We start from the raw sequence: 21,798 nt of genomic DNA, 5'->3' as shown, positions 1-21,798 counted from the left end.
TAATGCGATCGCAAGGGTCATTTATACAGAGTATAAGGAGTGTTGGTCCTAGTACACTGCCTTGGGGTAGTCCACTGTTAACAGGAATGGGATTAGATGGGGCACTCCCTATTTTGACCCCTTATTGTATGTTTGATAGGAATGCAGTTATCCAGTCATGTAGGAGTCCAGAGATATCATAGGATTTCAGTTTCAGAAGTAGTTTATCGAGAACCATTGAGTCTTTGTTTATATACAGTAGCCTGCCCTTTCACTGTTGGTACAGATGTGGTTTTCTTCTTGGTAATTCCTTGATAGAATATTGTTTTTTGCTTAATTATTTGTCTCATATTAGTCCCTGTTTATGTGGGTATTCGTTGCTGGAAATGATGTGTTCTAGGTTTCTTATCTCTAGGTTTGTTACCTATTTTTATATACTTTCCCCAACACACAATTATCACGAGGAGGAACAAACATCTTGGCATTTCCCATCCACTCTAATGGGCTATGATGACATCATCATACACATATCATTGGCCCCCATGCTGCTTTATGTGCTGAAGATCACAGCCATAAAGGATGAAAAGGATGAAGCCTATTCCACCAGAGGGAAAGGCAATAGATTTATCAGCTCTAGGTTTCAGAGGTATGCATATGTGCACTGCTGTATGTGGAAACCCACCATGAAAAGAGAGATCTCACAAAATTTGGAGATGAGTACAAGGGATCCTCTAATATGAAGAGCACAGATGCACATGAACTCACATATGAGTTTACATTCTCAGTGTAATATTTCTATGAAAATTAAGATTTGACAAAAGTAGAGATGCCATCATATTGCTTTCTTTCATAAGCTTATGTGTAGTTCAACTGCCTGTCAATTTCAAGTCATATACATTTCAAAACAGGTTCAGATCCTCCTGGAGAAAATATATCTATGTGGTGCCTAAGAGCTGACACTGGCTTGATGGCACATAATCAATCACATTTCAAAACTGAACACTGATATATTTCTTAAATGGCATTTAAAGGTATTAATAGCTGTGGGGTTTAAGTAAATGCAGAATAAAGTCTACAAGGACAGACAGTTTTCTGGCAGCTTCTTGACAATAATCAACTTCTAATTTGCAAACTTCATGCATTAGTGGTATCTTTACCTTCTCCATTCTATAACAAGAAGCTTTTCTAATTTGTCAGTTTAGATTCCTATGTACAACTGAAAATTGCATCATTATGCAATTCAATAATTCTAGAAATGTTTGAATAGGGAAGGTAGATCCACAGTTTTACATTCTATTGAAGGTGGTCTTATATTTCATGTCTAATGTGAAGATTATATTAGATGACCTCCTTCAGGCATTGTTAGTACTCAGGATATCCTAAGCTATATGCAGACATTCAAAACAATGTATTCAGAAACATAGAAAATATGTTGAAGTCTGCAAATAGATTCATACTACAGAGGCTTCCAAAACCATTTTAATGCTAAAAGAAACATGGAGCTAATCTATCTGCCTTTTTCTTCTTTAGTAGAAAGAAAAATGGGGAGATATTGGAGATGAGCAACTTTGTCATTTAGATTGGCTGTTAAATGCTGAGAATGAGACAAGGCACAATAATTGTCTTGACTGGAAGCAGAATAAAAATATTTCACAGATCCCTTCCTAACCCCTTATATTTCTGCAAATAAATGGATCCATCAGTAATGTCTCAATACTCAGATAGGTAGCCAAATCGTGTTCATTTGGCACAGTGTTAATTGAACAGATTCAAGGTTTTTTTTTCAGTGGAACTTGGGAAAGCAAATGTATATAAAACAACTTTTCTTCTTTCCATCTGGTGCCTTAAATTATTGATTGTGAATCATCAGGCCCATGTTACCTTTTTTCAGTGATAGTTCAGCAAATAATCGTTATAAAGCACTACATATGGATTTTGTTTGTTTCAAAGTCTATAAAGTATGTCATTTTTTGTATTAACAGTCTTTCTCTCTCTCTCTCTCTCTCTCTCTCTCTCTTTCTCAATTTTATGCTTTTTAAGCTTATTATCTAATTGCATGGTTTTGCTAGCTTCTGAAATAGCATGACATTAAGTCAGACTTCACTTCACGTTCTTGGGTAGCGGAATATTCAATTATTTGTTCTGGCTCATGTAATTCCCTGTATTCTAAGCTAGTTAATGTCATTATAGGCCTGAAATAAAGTGATTACCTTAAATGAGCATTTATCCAATCAGCAATTGAGTTCCTGCATGTTCCAGCTAACAGTTGTTGATGGGAAATTTCTTCCTCTGCCTCTGCTTTTTCTTGCTGCCATGAACACCACCTCCATGTCAAAGACACACCATAACATTATGGGTTCACTGTGAAAAACTGTCATGTGGTGTTAAAAATATGACCTATATATATTATACAATGAAAAAGAATTGCACCTCCCTCTGCAGAGTTAAAACTAATGACCACTGCTTCCCATCCTAGGTAGAGATGACAGCTTGAACTAACTGACAATGGCAGGCCTGCTGTTGAGCTGGCCATTTATGTTATTTCTCTTGACATGGTTCTGGGGAAGACCTAATTTTTTTGACATTTGACCATGCAAATTTGAGTCCTGATCCATTATTCTGCATTTACATCCTCCCACTGTTGCTGTTTAAAATGTGCTACAAGCTCCAAGAGCTGAGCTAATAAAGGCCACCGAATGAAAGGAAAGTTAAATATGAATGTTAGGAGGAGACTTAAATGAAGGGGGTTCACTTGTACATCTCAAAATTGACCTTCTGGAAATGTTCAAGGCAGCACTGTCTTCACAGCAAATGGTAGAAGTGTGCAATCATCCTTATGTTTTCCTTAAATGTTGAAAAAAGATACTGAACTATTCAGAGACACAGGCCTTTCTGCTTTCATATTGTTCTTCATTGTTAGTGTTACATCTCACCCATGGCATAATTCTTCATTAAGCACTGAAAACTTGAGCTAACTAACTACTATGAATTTTTCTCCTTCTTTCCTATTTTCTACCACATTCTTATTATTTTGCATCATGCAGGCAAATTAATGAATTATCTTTCTTCCTCCGCAAACATTCTTTTGATCTAGCCCTTTTTGAAACATATATTAGAGCCAACACAATTACATGAAATATTTACTTGGATAGTTCAGCTTTCTGTATCAGCCTAACAAACATAATTTCATAATTATGAACATAATTTATTATGTTCAACATAAATTATTATGACAATAATGATATTCTTGGATTTTTGTTGTCTCTTTGGACAACGAAACAACACTAACTCACAAGGCTTAGGACTTGTTCTCCCTCACTGGGCAAGTCAAATTACTTTTTGTCTGACATCAATCAATAGCAGGGCCACCATCAGGAATTTTGGGGCCCCATACAGCCTAAGTGTCTGGCCCCCCCCCCGCCATTTTAAAACTACTGCCCCCAAATCCCGTGCCATGCCCACCATGGCCACACACCCTGGGCAAGCCCTCCCCCGGCCCTCTGAGGTCAAACACAGCCCTCTCTCACTCTCTTCCTTCCTCTCTCATCTCTTTCTTTCTTTCTTTCTTTCCCTCTTTCTCTTTCTCTATCTTGCTTTCTTCCTCTCTCTCTCTTCCTTCCTCTTTCTCTATCTTGCTTTCTTCCTCTCTCTCACTCTCTTCTTTACCCTCTCATCTCTTTCTTTCTTTCTTTCTCTCTTTCTCTCTCTTGCTTTCTTCCTCTCTCTCTCTCTTCCTTCCTCTCTCATCTCTCTCTCTCTCTCTTTCTTTCTTTCTTTCTTTCTCTTTCTCTCTCTTCCCCCTCTTTCTCTATCTCTCCCCCTCTTGCTCTCTCTCTCTTTTTCTCACTTTCTCTCTCGTTTTCATTCTCTCACTCTTTCTCTCTCTCGTTCTCTCTCTCTTGCTATCTCTTTCTCTCCCCCCCCTCTTTCTCTCTCTTTCTCTTTCTCACTTTCTCTCTATCTTGCTCTGTCGCTCTCACTCTCTCTCGTTCTCCGGACGCTGGCGAAAGTGATTTTCAATGTCCCTGCCAGCCCACCCGGAACATTCAAATTAAAAAAAAAAGCCGCCAAAGGTTTTCTTTCTTTTTTTTTCAGCAAGAAAAACCTTGGCCGGCGGAGGAGAAAGAGAGGTGGATTGGGTGGGTGGGCGGGCTATGCTTGGGGCAGCGGCAAGTAGCCAGGGGTGCGAGGGGGCTAGAGGAGCGGGGGGGCTGGGGGCAGCCACAGCGTGCGCGCCCTTGGGGAAGGGTGTGCGGGGCCGGGGGGGTGTTTTGGGGTGCGCTGGCTAAGGCGTGCGCAGCCTACAGCTACAGGGAATGCCCCAGCCACCCCAGCCTCGTTCCCCAACGCCGCCACGCCGAAGGGGCTCCTACCTTCACCGCGCGCTCCAAGAGAGGGCCAGTACTGCGCCTGTGCGAGCGAGGAGCTGGAGCTCGGCGTCGGCGCTGCTCACTGGGCACAAATTACTGCGGGCGCCAGGGGGCCAGCAAAACCATCCGGGGCCCCCCTATTTGTCAATTTGGCCGGGCCCCTGACGCCACTACCAGTAGTACCGCCCTATCGGCGGCCCTGATCAATAGGTAAAGAATATTATCATTATGTAATTTAGACACTTGATAGATATTTCTGGATGGAATCAAACATATCTCTTTTTGTTGTTATATTTTGTAGATATTATTAACAATTGCACTCCTATCACTTTTCCTAACTAGTTTGTCTTCTAGTTTTCCTCAACTATGACAATAATAAAAACAGATTATTTTGTGTATGGAAACAAGGCACACAACATTAGGTTTTACTGTATTTTTCATAGTGTAAGATGGTCCAGAGTATAAGATGCATATTAGTTTTTGGGGAGGAAAGCAAGAAAAAAAAATCTGGCTCTGCCTGCCAGCATCCATCGGTATTCATCTGGCTAGCGTCCTTGCAGCAAACAGCAAACAGCCTGGTCAGCTTTAGTACTTTATTTCAGCCTGATTCAGCACAAGCAGCTGATTGGCAGTTGGATCAGCACCCTAGAATACCACCAATCAGCTGTTCCAGGATGTCAGGATCAGCACAGCCCATCTCTGCATGTCGCGTTTTCAGTATCTGCATGCTCTGTTTTAGACTCATTCCAGGCTGCCGGGATTGCCACAGCACATTGCTGCCAATCAATGCCTCTGCGCATCATGCTTTTGACCTGTGCAAGTTGCAATTTTTGTTTCAGCACACCCAGTTTTTGGCCTCCATCCGTCATATTTTCAGTGTGCATAAAACATGCACTTCCGTCGCAATGTGAACTGTAATGAGAAGGTGTTTGGGCTGTCAGAAAGTGACTGGCCAATTGTTAACTGATGGAAAAGAAATCATAGACAACAGAGACAAAGCAGAGCTGCTTAATACATATTTTTCATCAGTCTTCACACCAAAAGAAACCACAAACCAACAAACCAGTATCACAGCCGCAAAAAACACTTTTGGAACAGAACTCAACAGAACTAAAATCATAGTAAGAGACCACCTGAGAGAACTCAATGAGGACAAATCGCCAGGACCAGATGGACTACACCCCAGAGTCCTAAAAGAACTGGCAGATATCATGCAGAACCACTACTCTTCCAAAAATCATGGAAACAGGAGAACTACTAGAAGATTGGAAACAAGCCAATGTAGTTCCCATCTACAAAATAGGGGAAAAAACAGACCCAGGCAACTACAGACCAATCAGTCTGACAGGTATACCTGGAAAAATACTAGAAAATATAATAAAAAACAGCTCTGCCACTACCTAGAAACAAACAAGATAATAACCAACAGCCAACATGAATTTGTCAGAAATAAATCATGCCAAACCAATCTCATATCATTTTTCAACACCATAACCAAATCAGTAGACCAGTGTAATGCAATAGACCTAATATACTTGGACTTTAGTAAAGCTTTTGATAAAGTAGACCACAACCTACTACTCTACAAATTGGAAAGAAGTGGGATAGACTAAAACACATGTAGATGGATTAACAGTTGGCTGACCATCCGCACCCAACGAGTAGTCCTCAATGGTTCCAAATCCACATGGAAGAAGGTAGGCAGCAGGGCCCACTGCTCTTCAACATATTCATCAATGACCTAGATGAGAGAATAGAGGGGGAACTAATCAAATTTGCAGATGACACCAAGCTGACAGGGGGGGTGGTAGCCAATACCCCAGAGGATAGATTCAAAATACAGAAAGATCTAGATAGATTAGTGCTGTGGGCTCAAACTAACAAAATAAAATGTAATGTTGAAAGAAGCAAAAGGTAAGAAAAACCTAAGACACGTATACAAATTGGGAGAAACCACACTTAACAGCAGCAACTGTGAAAGAGATCTTGGAGTTTTGGTGGATAACCAACTAAATATGAGCCAGCAATGTTCAGTGGCGGCTAAAAAAAAGCCAACACAATCTTAAACTGCATCAACGGGGGGATATGAATCCTCGGAGAGGGGCGGCATACAAATCCAATAAATAAATAAATAAATACATAAATAAATACATAAATACATACATACATACATACATACATACATACATACATACATACATACATACATACATACACACACATAAACTCCAAGACTAAGGAGGTATTAATACCACTCTATAATGCCCTAGTCAGACCACATCTAGAGTACCGCATTCAATTTTGGTCACCCCACTACAAAAAGGACATTGAGACTCTAGAGAAAGTACAGAAAAGAGCAACTAAAATGATAAATGTTCTGGAAACCTAGAAATATGAAGAGTGGTTGCTGGAACTGGGCATGGATAGTTTAGCAAAAAGGAGGGCCAGAGGGGACATGATAGCAGATACAGATATTTGAGGGGTTGCCACAGAGAGGAGGGGGTCACACTATTTTCCAGGGCACCAGAGGGCCAGACCAGGAGCAACAGATGGAAACTGACCAAGGAGAAATTCAACCTGGAAATAAGGAAGAACTTTCTGAGGGCGAGAGCAATCAACCAGTGGAACAGCGTGCCAGCAGAGGTTGTGAACGCTTCATCACTTGACACATTCAAAAGAAAATTGGACTGCCATCTGGTTGGGGTGGTATAGGGTTTCCTGCTTGAGCAGGGGGTTACACTTAATGACCTGCAAGGTCCCTTTCAACTCTAATAATAAATAAAAATAAATAAATAACCAGTTCTCATTACAACTCATATTTGCCTGGTTTGTAGGCCAGCACCTTAAGCTTTAAATATGAATCAAATTCTTATCAATAAAAATATTCTTATTTTTTATTATACAAACAATGTATAATTATTATTGTATTTATTATACAGAAATTTATCAACATAGAGTGAATTAGAAGGGCATATTCAGCTAGACAAAAACTGAAAGATTGTATTAATGCTTTCCCATAAATGGAATTAGACTATAAAAAGCCCTTTAAAATTACTTTTTCATGTCTGAAGTTTTTGCTGATGATAAACAGAGTTACGCATCTAAAGAGTTTTTAAAAGCCAATGTTTTCTAATTTCTCAACAATACCAGTTGCTGTAGCGGCATTGATTTCAGAATGGCAGATAACACATCTTCATTAAAAGACTCAGTTCTTCATGTGAAAGTGACCTCAAAATAAACAAAATTGACAAGTTTTTCTCTTTATAGCTAACCTATTGGCTACCATCTTTGCAAAATGGGATTAGTTTTGCTCTGGGAAAGCCTTTAAAATCAGTGCAACAGGCATCTACAGTATTTAGATTCAGCTAAGCAGTTAAACCAAAAGGAACAAAGTTTTAGCTTCATCAATACCTGATTAGGAAAAATAAATACTCCTTTTAATCAAATTCCCCCTGATCACATGGAATTTGCAAGCCTGGTTAAAGCAACACAAACATCTTTCCCACTCCCCCTCCTCCCTCCCTCCATTTCTCTCTCTCTCTCTCTCTCTCCCCCTCCCTCCTTGTCTCTCTCTCTCTCTCAACCCAGAGACTTCCCCAGGCAGTCATTAGGAGTCAATAATGATTCAAAGATTCCCCTCTCCCCATCCCCAAAAAATTAACATACGGGACAAGTTCTGTTCTGTACATTCATTATTTTTAATTAAACTTGCTTTCACCTTTCAATATACTTAGCTAATGAAATTGGAACCATAAATGACAAGTGTCAAGTCCTACAATTGGCACAGCTGTAATAAAAAAATCTTGTATGTTTTCATATACTTCCCCCATTCCTGAGTTTATCAATGAGTGAACTAGGAAGGGGTCTGTTTAAGAGCTGATTATTTCAATGATCTCATGTTAGTTTTTTGAATGGGGTTGAAGGCCCCCCCCCCTTCTCTCATTGTGGCCTTGGTAGTGCCTATTCCTTCTATCCTTCATCATCATTCTTTCTGCCCACTATAAGAAGGAACATCTACCTAAATGGACTTTTTAAATGCACGGAGCAGTAGAAAAATCTGAATTTTTTGAGAGTAATAATAGAGTAGTAATATAATAAGTAAGGATGTTCTTGTACCCAGTTCAGTTCTAGATGGTAACGATAGAGAAGTTGTTTGCTTTCTTATTAGGCCAAAAGCATTTTTCTTGAGAGTGTACAAAAATATTACCAAAGCATGGTGCAGATGCTCTCCATAGGTTGAGAAATGAACTGTGTGAGAGAGGTTATTATTTAAGGGCAGAAGAAAAGATGTTAAGACGTAAAGCCTGAATTTGTTATAGGAAGGTGGTTATAAGATCAGATTGTTAGATTTTATAGTAGTTGCTCTTCTTTATTAGAACTTCCTATATTAGCAATAAAAGGAATTCCTCTATAAGAACCACCCAGCATCAACTTCTGAGCACTCATCTAGCTTCTAGAAAGAGATTTATTTCTGACCATTTCTGAGAATTGCTTTCTTCTGGAAGTTTGTTTGTTGAAAGGTAGTCCTTGTTTAGCTTTTGCCTTGTTTTTATTTTATTATTTATTTATTATTAGAGTTGTAATCTTCCATCTTGCTGAGGTGACTATGATTCAGAGTTATGACAGTGATGAAAAAGTAAAAAGCTATGACCTTTGCAGGCCTGTAAAGCAAAAAACCTAAGATCGTAAGCATAATCATGGTTGCACTTAGTGACAACTTACTTAACAGTTGACTTGGTGGTCCCAATCGGGGTGGGCTACTGCCCAGACCCGGGGGGGGGGGACACAATGGTCCCAATTGTGGTCACTAAATCAGGATTAACTATACTTCCAAGTTCAGTTCAGAGCTTTGACATTTTCTGATGGTTTCACAACTTATTAACCAACAGCCTGCGGAATTAATGCTCTTTCTGGAGCAAATATAATTACTATTTTAAAAAGCTATCCCCCCCTCCCCCATTTCCATTGGTGTTCTTCTCCTCTGGCTATGAAATGGGGAGGAGGCATGACAGGATTCAGGATTGAGCAGTAGAGATGCTGCATCACTGGTGGCAGTCAGGTAGGATGAAGGAAACTGTCCCAGTTGAAACATCTCCTAACCCTGTGGAGTAGAGACTGTGACAGAGGTACTGATAAACAGAGGTACTGATTCACAAGGCAGTGAATCTTCTTTTTTCCCTAGAGGAAGAGAGATTATTGATTCATTTTAAGTATCAAACCTGTTATTTCATAACTATCGATGATTTATAAGTCATGAAGATTTTAAATTTTGAGAAACTGCCTTGTTAGCACTAATTGAAGAAACCAAAGGGACCATATCCAATATTGAGTCATTCAGTTGCATTATAATAGAAGAACACAATAAGTAAATAGGTACCTTTTCTATCCAGATTGCAAACAGTAACAACCCCATCTCTTTTTTGAAAAGTGAAATATGGCAATCCCAGATTAAGCCTTATCTTGACATTTCAAAAATGTAACTTTCCATCTTAAAATGTATAGATATTTTAATAAGGAAACAAAGGAACATGGAGACCAACTTTTTACTTATAAGCAGTTGTAGTTAATTGAAAATGAAGTAGAAAGATAAATAGATAGACAGATGATAGGTAGATAGATAGATGATAGATGATAGATAGATAGATAGATAGGTAGGTAGGTAGGTAGATAAGTAGGTAGGTAAATAGGTAGGTAAGTAGGTAGTCGGTAGGTAGGTAGATCAGTGGGTAGGTACTGTATTTTTTGAAGTATAAGATGCACCTTTTTCCTCCCTAAAAGAGGCTGAAAATTCAGGTGCGTCTTATACTCTGAGTCTAGCTTTTCCAGCCCTTACTAGGTGCTAATAATCTTCCCAGCTCTTCCCTTGCAGGTTCTTTCATTGTTACTCTTTGCGAAGAATGTTTTCCAAGCCCTAAGTCTTTGCATTATAAAGCCAGCTTAGTAAAGATTGTTTTTGTTAGTTGCAAAGTCATGTCCGATCCATCACGATTTCATGGACAATGTTCCTCCAGACCTTCCTGTTCTCTACCATCCTCTGGAGTTCACTTAAGCCAGTGGTTCCCAAAGTGGATGGTTACCACCCCCTGGGGGGCAATAGGATGACTTAGGGGGGGCAGTAAGAGCAAGTGGGCAGCAGAGGGCGCTAAGAGGCAAGGGGAATGGCAGAGGAATGTCTGGGATTCTGTCAGCCGTGGTGAGTTAAGCACTTCTGGTTCTGGCCAAACTCACTCCACCACCTCCTGCGCCTACAGTACGTTGGCAGCCATACTAAGCCTTGTGCGCGTCTGCTCTGTTTTTCCTGCCTCAGCAAACTTTCCCTATGTTTTTAAATTAAAAAGCAGATTTCTACTACTCCCCACCCCCCGCAACTGTAACTCTTTTCAACTCAGATGTGAACACACACATATTGTAAGTATCCTGATTTTCAGAGCAGAAATGGTAGAAACAGAAAAATCAAAGAAGAAATGTAGACAATATAGTGTGGAATATCTGAAGTATGGATTTATACCAGCACCATAAAACCAGCAGCTGCCACAGTGCCTACTATGTGAAAAAGTATTTTCTAATGAGGCAATGAAGCCTTCCCACCGTATACTATTGGTGAAGAACTCATCCTACCAGTCATTAGTGAGGTTCTGTTTTGCGTAAGTCACCACATGATATAATTAAGACAATTCATCTCAGCAACAATTCAGTGCAAAGACGCACAGATGAAATGGCTGAGAATGTGGAAGATGTATTGTGCAGCATTCTACGGACAACAGACTGCATTACAGTTGGATGAATCAATGTTGCCAGGCAATGAATCTTCGCTTCTTGCTTATGTGTGCTTTATTAAAGATGAAAGTTTGACTCAATAGTTGTTATTTGTGAGGCAACTAAAAATACATACTAAAGGGGAGTCAATATTTAATGTTGTTGAGCAGTTTTTCAAAGACAATAAAATTCCACTTACCAACATAAGTGGAGCACCATCAATGACTGGGTGCTACCGTAGGTGTGTTGCTTACTTGAAAAAAGCAGTGCCAAAAGTCTTTACCATTCACTGTATTATATAATAATAATAATAATAATAATAATAATAATAATAATAATAATAATAATTTATTAGATTTGTATGCCGCCCCTCTCTGAAGACTCGGGGTGGCTCACAACAGCAGTTTATCATCAACACGTAGTCTACGGAGAGGGGCGGCATACAAATCTAATAAATTATTATTATTATTAACATCTGGGTGCAAAAAACTTCACTAATTACTTACACAAGTCATTATACACTGTCATTACTGTAGTGAACAAAATTAAGGTGCATGCTTTCAATGTTATACTGCTCTCTGAGTTATACTCAGTGTTATACCGAGTCCAGTGTTATTCTGACTATTCTGAGAGCTCTGTGTTGAGAATGATGAAGATTGTGATCATTTGCCATTTCATACAGAAGTTTGTTGATTATCAAAATGAACTGTGTGAGATGCTTTTACAATCTTTTTGATACTGTTGTGGAGTTTTTTGAAGAGAAGAATGCTTTGCTCAGTGATGAACTCAAAGAGATCAGGCATGACATTTCTTATTTATCAGAACTGTTTGCAAAGTTAAATGAAGTGAATTTGCAGTTGCAAATGAGGTCAATGTTATTAAGGCCAAATCTGTCATCTCTATGTTTATTTCAAGTTAACTCTATTCAAGCGCAGTATAGGCCGTCACAAACCTTCATCCATAGTTCTTCAGGCACTGTGTCTATCAGATCTAATTCCTTAAATCTATTTGTCACTTGTACTGTATATTCATCAGGAATACCTGAGTGGCTTAGTGCTTTTCCCTGCTTTCTTCAATTAAAGCCTAAAATTTGCAACAAGAAGCTGATAATCTGAGCTACAGTTGGCTCCTGGTCTTGTTTTTACTAACTGTATAAAGCTTCTCCACCTTTTTACTTTTATAAAAAAAATGGAAACCTTTTATAGAATTTTGATGAAAATTTATAAAAATGAACAGCTGATTTTCAGATTTATTGATGAAAAAGATTTGGTTATGGGAAGAAGAGAACTATGATATGCAGTTTGGAAAGGTCAAAGTAGCAATTAAATTTGTAATTGCTGCAAAAAAATTGGACGTTCATTCTTAATATCACATTTTTCAGAGCATAAGATGCACCATAGTATAAGATCCACTTTAGTTTTTGGGGAGGAAAATAGGGAAAAGAATCTGCTTACCAGATATTCATCTGGCTAGCATCCTTAGTCTGGTCAATTTCAGCACATTATTTTATCTCCTGGTTAGGGCTTAAAAAAAAAACCTTATTTGGAGAAAGTAACAATGAAAGAGCTTGCAAGCCAGTAAGAGCTGGGAACATTGTTAGCACCTAGTTAGGGCTGGAAAGACATTTGGAGCAAGTTAGAGCAATGAAAAAAAATTGCAAAGACATTCTGCAAAAACATTCTTAGCAAAGAGTAACAATGAGAGCTTGCAAGCTGAAAGAGCTGGGAACATAGTTAGTATTTGGTTAGGGCTGGAAAGAAACTTACTTGGAGCAAGTTAGAGTAATGAAAAAAAAAACTCCTTAAAGACTTAGAGCTTGGAAAACATTCTTCCCAGACAGTAACAATGAAAGAACCTGCAAGGTAAGAGCTGGGAAAATCGTTAGCACCTAGTTAGGGCTGTGGGGGGAAGCTTTGGAAAAAGCTGCATTCAGAGTACAAGAAGCACCTGAATTTTCAGCCTCTTTTAGGGAGGAAAAAGGTGCATCTTATACGCCGAAAATTTTGTATATTTTTCTTGCTTTTTTGCTCTTTTTTTTCTTTACCCTTTTATACTTGTTTTCTTTTTCTATTTCTTCTTTGATGTTTCAATTTGTTTTTAAAATCTTTGTAAAATCTTTTAATAAAAAATATGTTAACAATTACAACTTAGAGGCGATGAATTGCCTGGTAAAACTGAAGTATTGCTATTCCAACATTTAAAGGCTTAGGAAGACTCGACGTGATCCTGATCTTTGCCAGCATTGTCTCATATAGTTTTGCTGTGTTCTTCCCCTTTAATAGTTATAATAAAAGGGCAAAATCTGTCCATTTAAATTGGAAATGGAATCCATTAGCAAAACTGACCCAGAAGCATCTCTTCATTGGTTTGTCTATTATTGAAAAGGACTGCTTCTTTTTTAATGTTACACACATTCATCACCGCTGTAGCTGTTGAAAGGGACGGGTCCTATTCATGCTGATTGAATCTTGTATTAATTTATGTTCTGCATCATCCTGTGACATGCTTTTTATCTCTTGCATGGTTTGACCTTTCTGCCTTAGTAGGAAATAAAACAATATGATTGTTTTCACTCACTATTCTGAGTACATTTTACCTACTTAGGTGAATACATCGTGTAACTGATGTAATGGACTCTGACCCTCAAAGGTTCATACTATAATAAAACTGACATTTTGGTATGACTTATGAAGTCCCCTTCCTATATCATTCATAAAAGGTGGTCTGCATGTTTTAACAGAAGAGGTATAGATTTGCCCCAACAGGATGTTCCATTTCCACCTCAGATGCCCACACGATGTGTGCTACAAACTGCTGTAAATGGTAAATTTGCATAGCCACCGTTGATTGGCCAAATAGCGGTGGCATATTTCAACACCTGTCACTAGTCGGTGAGATGTAGGGAAACCCTTAAAAGTGGGTTTGCTGCCTCTTGCCACCAGTCTTTTCTACGGAGTTTGCTTACTCAAATAAAAGTGCTCAACTGTCTTACGGCTCGACTCCGATTCCCATATTAATCTAACAATGAGAGTGGACAAATTAAAAAAAAAAGATTTCTTAAGGAACAAGGATCTCCAATCATGCCAAATCATATAGAAGCCATATATGTATATATAGGCCTACATTAAGAGGTTTACATTTTTCTGAACAATTTAGAGGCTACTTGACTACTAATGATAATAGTGTAAAAGGGAGAAGAATTCATAGGTATCCCAAAGACAGATGTATATGTTCCAAAAGCATCTAAACATCTAATAAGTTGAGGGTCTCAACTGGAAGAACAACCAGCTTTTTCAATAGCAAGGTGGTTGTGAGGCACATTAAGTAGGTCAATGCACTAACGTTATTTTTAAAAATATTTCCATTATCAGATCATAGAGGTGTAGATTCTAATGAGAAATCTGAAAAAATGATCATGGGAAAATGAATACAGTGATACCTTACCTTATGAACCCCTCATCATACAAACTTTTTTTCCGAACTATTTTCACCTTATGAACCCACCGTCGCCGCTGGGATGCCCCGCCTCTGGACTTCTGTTGCCGGGCGAAGGCTCCCCTCGTTGGGAAACCCCACCTCCAGACCTTCCGTTGCCAGCGAAGCACCCGTTTTTGCACTGCTGGGATTCCCTTGAGGCTCCCCTCCATGGGAAATCCCACCTACAGACTTCCGCATTTTTGCGATGCTGCAGGGGAATCCCAGCAGAGAAATCCCAGCATTGCAAAAATGAGCGCTTCACTGGCAACAGAAATCCGGAGGTGGGGTTTCCCAGTGAGGGAAGCCTCAGCGAAATCGCAGCTAAACAATTGCCCAGAGATTGTGATCTCATTAATACAGAATTGCTGGTTTGAATTTGGTGTCTCGCCCCTCAAAACTGTGCCATTCAACTGTTGCAAATTGCTTGCTTGCTTGATTGATTGATTGCATTTATATGCCGCTCACTCCAAACAGACTCTGAGAGGCTAACAACAGGTATAAATACAATATAAGTAAAAAACCAATAAAAATCATCACTAAAATCATATGTATTATAAAACCATACTTGCAACAATCAGTCTTAATTCCAGGCCTGCTGGAAAAGCCAGGTTTGAACAGCTTTCTGGAAAACCGGTAGGGAGGAGGCGGGGCAGTTGATTCCATAGGGTCGGAGCAGCCACAGAGAAGGCTCTTCCCCGAGGTCCCGCCAACCGCCATTGTTTGGCAGACGGGACCTGGAGAAGGCCGACTCTGTGGCCCCTTACTGATCACAATGAGGTATGAGGGAGGAGGTAGCCCCGTAAATAGTCTGGCCCTGAGCCATTTTAGTGGCAATATCCTCATTTTCTCTCTCCTGGCAGCTCTAGATGTTCCCATATTGTTTCCGTTAACAAGTGAATCTCAGTTCTTCTAATGCTGAAGCTTTCCATTTAACCCTGCTGTTCTGTTTAAGAAAAGTAACAAATCTTCTGTTCCCGGGTCACCCTGACCCGGACCGAAAACTCTTCATTTGCAGTGCTTATGTTTGGTCAATTTGAATACTTTTTTCACTTGGAAAGTAGTCTGAACATTTCTGCACACAATGATATGAAAATTGAACTGAAGAAATTAATCCTTATTGGTTTATTTTGCACATAAATATGCCTTCCCCCCCCCCATTTTTGTGAATTTTCTTTAGGTTTATTGATAATTATGCCTGCAAAATACATTCTATTTTACTAAAGTTGGTATGGGATTGGTAGCTTGAACATTTCTGAACATAATGATATGAAAATTGAACTGGAAAATTGATGCATATTGGTTTATTTTGTTGATGAAATGCACGCCCCCCCCCCGTTTTTTTAAAATAGTCTTCACTTTATGGATAGTTTTGCTAGCAAAATACATTCTATTTTACTAAAGTTGGTGTGGGATTGGTAGCTTGAACATTTCTGAACATAATGATATGAAAATTGAACTGGAAAAATTGATGCATATTGGTTTATTTTGCACATAAATGTATGCCTCCCCCCGTGTTCAATTATTTCAATTTATATAAAAATTATGCTGTTAATTTCAAACTTACATACTTTTTTTTAGTAAAATGGATTTGTTTCATAAAATTAGTTCTCTGGCTACAATGTGGTTGATTTTCAAAAGGATATTCCAAATATTTCTAGACAAATATGTATAAACAGTGACAATAATGGCACATAGCAAGGCCGGGGGGTGGGGGGTGGCCCTTTTGTGGCAAAAATAAACCAATAAGAACCATTTTTTTCAGTTCATTTATATTTTTCTTATATTCAGAAATGTTCAATTTAGTATATCAAACCTTTTGGGGGAAAATTCCTTAGGGATTTGTAGCCTTAAAAAATAGAAATTGACACGAAATTTTAAAAAGGATGGGGGGAGGGGCTTTTTGATCAAAATAAAAATATAAGTCTCAATTTTTCCAGTTCAATTTTCATATCATTATGTTCATAAATGTTCAAACTAGTTTTCCAGTTGAAAAAGTTTTCAAAAAGATCAAATTCAAGTACCTAAAAAAATTATTTTTGGTCCGGTCATACACGAACAGAAACAGACTCGAAGTTATGATTTTGTTTTGCCCAGAAAACAATTAGCCACCACCCCAAAAATATTTTTGATGATCAGCATTGTTAAATTGAGTAAATGAATGCCTAAGATTTTAAAGAATATTTCGGATTTGGAGCATAAAAAAATAAAAAGTGAAAATGGTTGCAAGCAGCCGAGGGGGGGGGGGCTTATTTCTGATATAAAAAAACCAATAAGAATCATTTTTTTCAGTTCCTTTATATTTTTCTTATATTCAGAAATGTTCAAGCTACCAATCCCACACCAACTTTAGTAAAACAGAATGCATTTTGCAAGCAAAACTATCCATAAATTGAAAAAAAATTCACAAAAACGGGGGGGGGCGTGCAATATATCCGCAAAATAAACCAATAAGATTTACTTTTTTCATTTCAATTTTCATATCATTGTGTGCAGAAATGTTCAGACTACTTTCCAAGTGAAAAAAGCTTTCAAAAAGACCAAACATAAGCACTGCAAATGAAGGGTTTTCGGTCCGGGTCAGGGTGACCCGGGAACAGAAGATTTGTAACTTTTTTTGCCCAGCTTAGTTTTTGCTGGGCAAAAAAAGTTACAAATCTTCTGTTCGGGTCACATACGACCCGGACCGAAAACTCTTCATTTGAAGTGCTTATGTTTGGTCAATTTGAAAACCTTTTTCACTTGGAAAGTAGTCTGAACATTTCTGCACACAATGATATGAAAATTGAAATGAAAAAAGTAAATCTTATTGGTTTATTTTGCGGATATAATGCATGCCCCCCCCCCTTTTTGTGAATTTATTTCAATTTATGGATAGTTTTGCTTGCAAAATCCATTCTATTTTACTAACGTTGGTGTGGGATTGGTAACTTGAACATTTCTGAATATAAGAAAAATATAAAGGAACTGAAAAAAATGATTCTTATTGGTTTTTTAACATCAGAAATAAGGCCTCCCCCCCCCCCCCTCGGCTGCTTGCATCCATTTTCACTTTTTATTTTTTTATGCTCCAAATCCGAAATATTCTTTAAAATCTTAGGCATTCATTTACTCAATTTAACAATGCTGATCATCAAAAAAATATTTGTGGGGGTGGGGGGGAAATGTTTTTTCTGGGCAAAAAAAAAGTCACGTTTACTCTGTTCGGGTCATATAGATGATTTTTTTTAGGTACTTGAATTTGATCTTTTTGAAAACTTTTTCAACTGGAAAACTAGTTTGAACATTTATGAACATAATGATATGAAAATTGAACTGGAAAAATTGAGACTTATATTTTTATTTTGATCAAAAAGCCCCTCCCCCCATCCTTTCTGAATTTCGTGTCAATTTCTATTTTTTAAGGCTACAAATCCCTAAGGAATTTCCCCCCAAAAGGTTTGATATACTAAATTGAACAGTCCTGAACATAAGAAAAATATAAATGAACTGAAAAAAATGGTTCTTATTGGTTTATTTTTGCCACAAAAGGGCCAACCCCCCCTTGGCCTTGCTGTGTGCCATTATTGTCACTTTTTATACATATTTGGCTAGAAATATTTGGAATATCCTTTTGAAACAATCCTGAACATAAGAAAAATAGAAATGAACTGAAAAAAATGATTCTTATTGGTTTATTTTTGAATATAAAACCATATTGTCTTATACTCGAGTATAAGCCTACTCGAGTATAAGCCTATTTGAGTATAAGCATGGGGGCCCATTTATGTGCAAAATAAACCAATATGCATCAATTTTTCCAGTTCAATTTTCATATCATTATGTTCAGAAATGTTCAAGCTACAAATCCCACACCAACTTTAGTAAAATAGAATGTATTTTGCTAGCAAAACTATCCATAAAGTGAAGACTATTTCAAAAAAAACGGGGGGGCATGCATTTCATCAACAAAATAAACCAATATGCATCAATTTTTCCAGTTCAATTTTCATATCATTATGTTCAGAAATGTTCAAGCTACCAATCCCACACCAACTTTAGTAAAATAGAATGGATTTTTCAAGCAAAACTATCCATAAATTGAAAGAAGTTCACAAAAACGGGGCCGGGGGCGTGCATTATATCCGCAAAATAAACCAATAAGATTTACTTTTTTCATTTCAATTTTCATATCATTGTGTGCAGAAATGTTCAGACTACTTTCCAAGTGAAAAAAGTTTTCAAATTGACCAAACATAAGCACTTCAAATGAAGAGTTTTCGGTCCGGGTCGTATGTGACCCGAACAGAAGATTTGTAACTTTTTTCGAACAGAAGAGCAGGGTTCAGCTACAGTGAGGTTTAATTCCTCAGCACCTCTGGTAATAAATAGATTTGCTCTGGCAGAGTGGATGAGGCTATACTTTTGATATATTCTTCTCCAAGAAGAATTAACTGACATATTATAACAGAGGTGTCGAACTAAATTTCATTCAGGGCCACATCAGGATTGTGTTTGACCTCGTGGGGGGTGGGGTAGGTGTAGCCAGGATAGACGTAGCCAGCGTGATGTGACTCATGTCAGGGAAGCCTCTGGTGACCCAAGTGCTTTGCCAGAAAAAAAAAAACAGGCTCCCGAGCTCCATTTTCAGCTGCGACAGTCTCCTGCAACCCTCTGCCCCACAGAAGGTATCTGCACAGGCCAGATCTAAGCACCCTGCCTGACCCTTAGGCGTTGAGTTTGACACTCCTGTATTAGAATGTGTAGGGCAGTGATGGCGAACCTATGGCACAGGTGCCACAGGTGGCACTCAGAGCCATATCTGCTGGCATGTGAGGCATTGTCCTAACTCAGCTCCAACATGCTGGCCAGCTGATTTTTAGCTTGCACAGAGGCTCTGGGAGGGCATTTTTGGCTTCCAGAGAGCCTCTGGGGGGTGAAACACGAGCCTACTGGGCCCACCAGAAGTTGGGAAACAGGCTATTTCCAGCTTCCAGAGGGCCTTCAGGGTGTGTGAGAAGCTGTTTTCGCCCTCCCCAGGCATTGAATTATGGGTTTGGGCACTCGTACATGAGTGATAGCACATACACATGCTCTTTCGGCGCCCAAGGAAAAAAAGGTTCGCCATCACCGGTGTAGGGAATAATAATAATAATTAACAATAATTTATTAGATTTGTATGCCGCCCCTCTCCGAGGACTCGGAGCGGTTTGGAGCGGCTAGGAGTTACTAATGGTCTCACATTTCCTGGAGTTGAGGGGAACCAGATCTAGGCACCACTTCTGCAATCGCTCTGGATTGGCCTCTCTTTGGAGATCAGAATCACCCATTATCTCTGTTGGTTTTTGGAAAGTTATTAAAATCCTATTTATTTCTGACAACATATTCTTAATTTATTGCATTGCATTTTATTGGTTTTACTTACCAACATCCTGAGCACTGCTTAATTGCAGAAGGGTATATGTTAAATAATAAATTATGTATCTGCTTCACAATTATTCATATATTGGTCAGAACACAGAGATAAAGAAGACTATTTTCATCAGGAGCGATATTGACCGACAGTGTTGTAGTGTTGTAGCAAAAAGAAAGCAAGTAAATCCTACTTTTGGAAATTCAGATACTTTTTTCCCAAAATTCCAAAAGGAATTTAAACGGAGCATATGTAATGTGTTATTGGTTTCAAACTCTATAGCACATCTTTGATGCAAAGATCGTTACACTGAAATACTAAGGACACTGGAATATTGAGGTATTGAAAATGCAGTTCCTATATCTATACTGCTAAAAAAAAATAAAGGGAACACCCAAATAACACATCCTAGATCTGAATGAATGAAATATTCTTATTGACTACTTTGTTCTGTACAAAGTTGAATGTGCACAAGAGCATGTGAAATTGATTGTCAATCAGTGTTGCTTCCTAAGCGGACTGTTTGATTTCACAGAAGTTTGATTTACTTGGAGTTATATTGTGTTGTTTAAGTGTTCCCTTTATTTAAGAAAGCCAGTTTGGTGGAGTGGTATAGGCACCAGAAACTGGGAGACCTTGATTTCTAGACCTGCCTTAGGCTGAAAGCCAACTGGGTGATCTTTGGCCAGTCATATGCTCTCAGCCCTAGGAAGCAAACAATGGCAAACCACTGCTGCAATCTTGCCAAGAAAAGTCTGGGCAGACACCCACCAGGATCAGAAATAACTTGAATGGAAAAAACAGAAAGGGGGGGGGGATATAAAATTGATCTTTAGATCTACTCAAAGGAAGTGAAATTCCTTTATTTAATTTCTTTAATAAATGGCATCTTTTTTGGTGCTCATTTGGTAGCCTTGTAAAAACATGGCGGCATAAATAAGCAGTAGAGAAGTAACATATTTAAGCAAATATGAAATATTTGCTCCTAATAATTTGCAAAACAGGTATATTGATCATGCACCATTTACATGCCATGTAAATAAGGTTATGAATAAGCAAGACTACCCTGAATGTTCTTATAGTCCATTATGAGGTTAAATCTACTTACCTTCCCTACCGGTTTGGAAGTGCATGTTCCACACACATGCACTTGCTTCACTCATGCGTATGTCTGCTTTTTCACCCTCTGCACATGCGCAAAAGGCTTTGTGCATGTGTAGAGGGTTAAAAAACGAAAATGGCGACATCCAAGCAGGTTGGTGGAGCCTCATGCTACTGCCACTACCAGTACGCCCATAGTGGGCTGAACCAGTAGCATTTCACCCCTGAAGTAGAGGATAGAAGATATCAATTCAGGATAGAGTGCCTATTTTCATGGCAATTCTTTGTTTCTTCTTCCTGAATATATCAGCCATAAGATGCCTTTAAAAAGCTCTATTGTAACATTAATTTATCTGTGATGAAGTCATTGAAGAACTGTTATACCATTTAATAGAATATTCCAGGTAATATATGGGAGCTGATGTGTACAGATGCTTACACACTAACAAATCTAAATCGACTTTGAACTGCTGCCTTTTTACTCCATACCTTAAAATAGCGTTTGCCTCCTTAACCCACAATTTTCTGCTACAAAAAATAAAATAAAATTTTCTGCTACAAAAAAAATAATAATAATTTCAAAAGAAAGCCATTGTTTGTGGGTTATTTTCTCCAACCCTGCTAAAATTGGTTCTGAATACTGCTTTGGCCCCATAAAAATAACACTGTATCATTTGGGAAATACGGAGGAAATATTTAAATGTGGAACGTTCTTTTCTCTCCACA

Source organism: Erythrolamprus reginae, chromosome 3, assembly GCF_031021105.1.
Source record: "Erythrolamprus reginae isolate rEryReg1 chromosome 3, rEryReg1.hap1, whole genome shotgun sequence".
Lineage (NCBI taxonomy): Eukaryota > Metazoa > Chordata > Lepidosauria > Squamata > Dipsadidae > Erythrolamprus > Erythrolamprus reginae.
Note: the sequence above shows the minus strand (reverse complement) of the source record.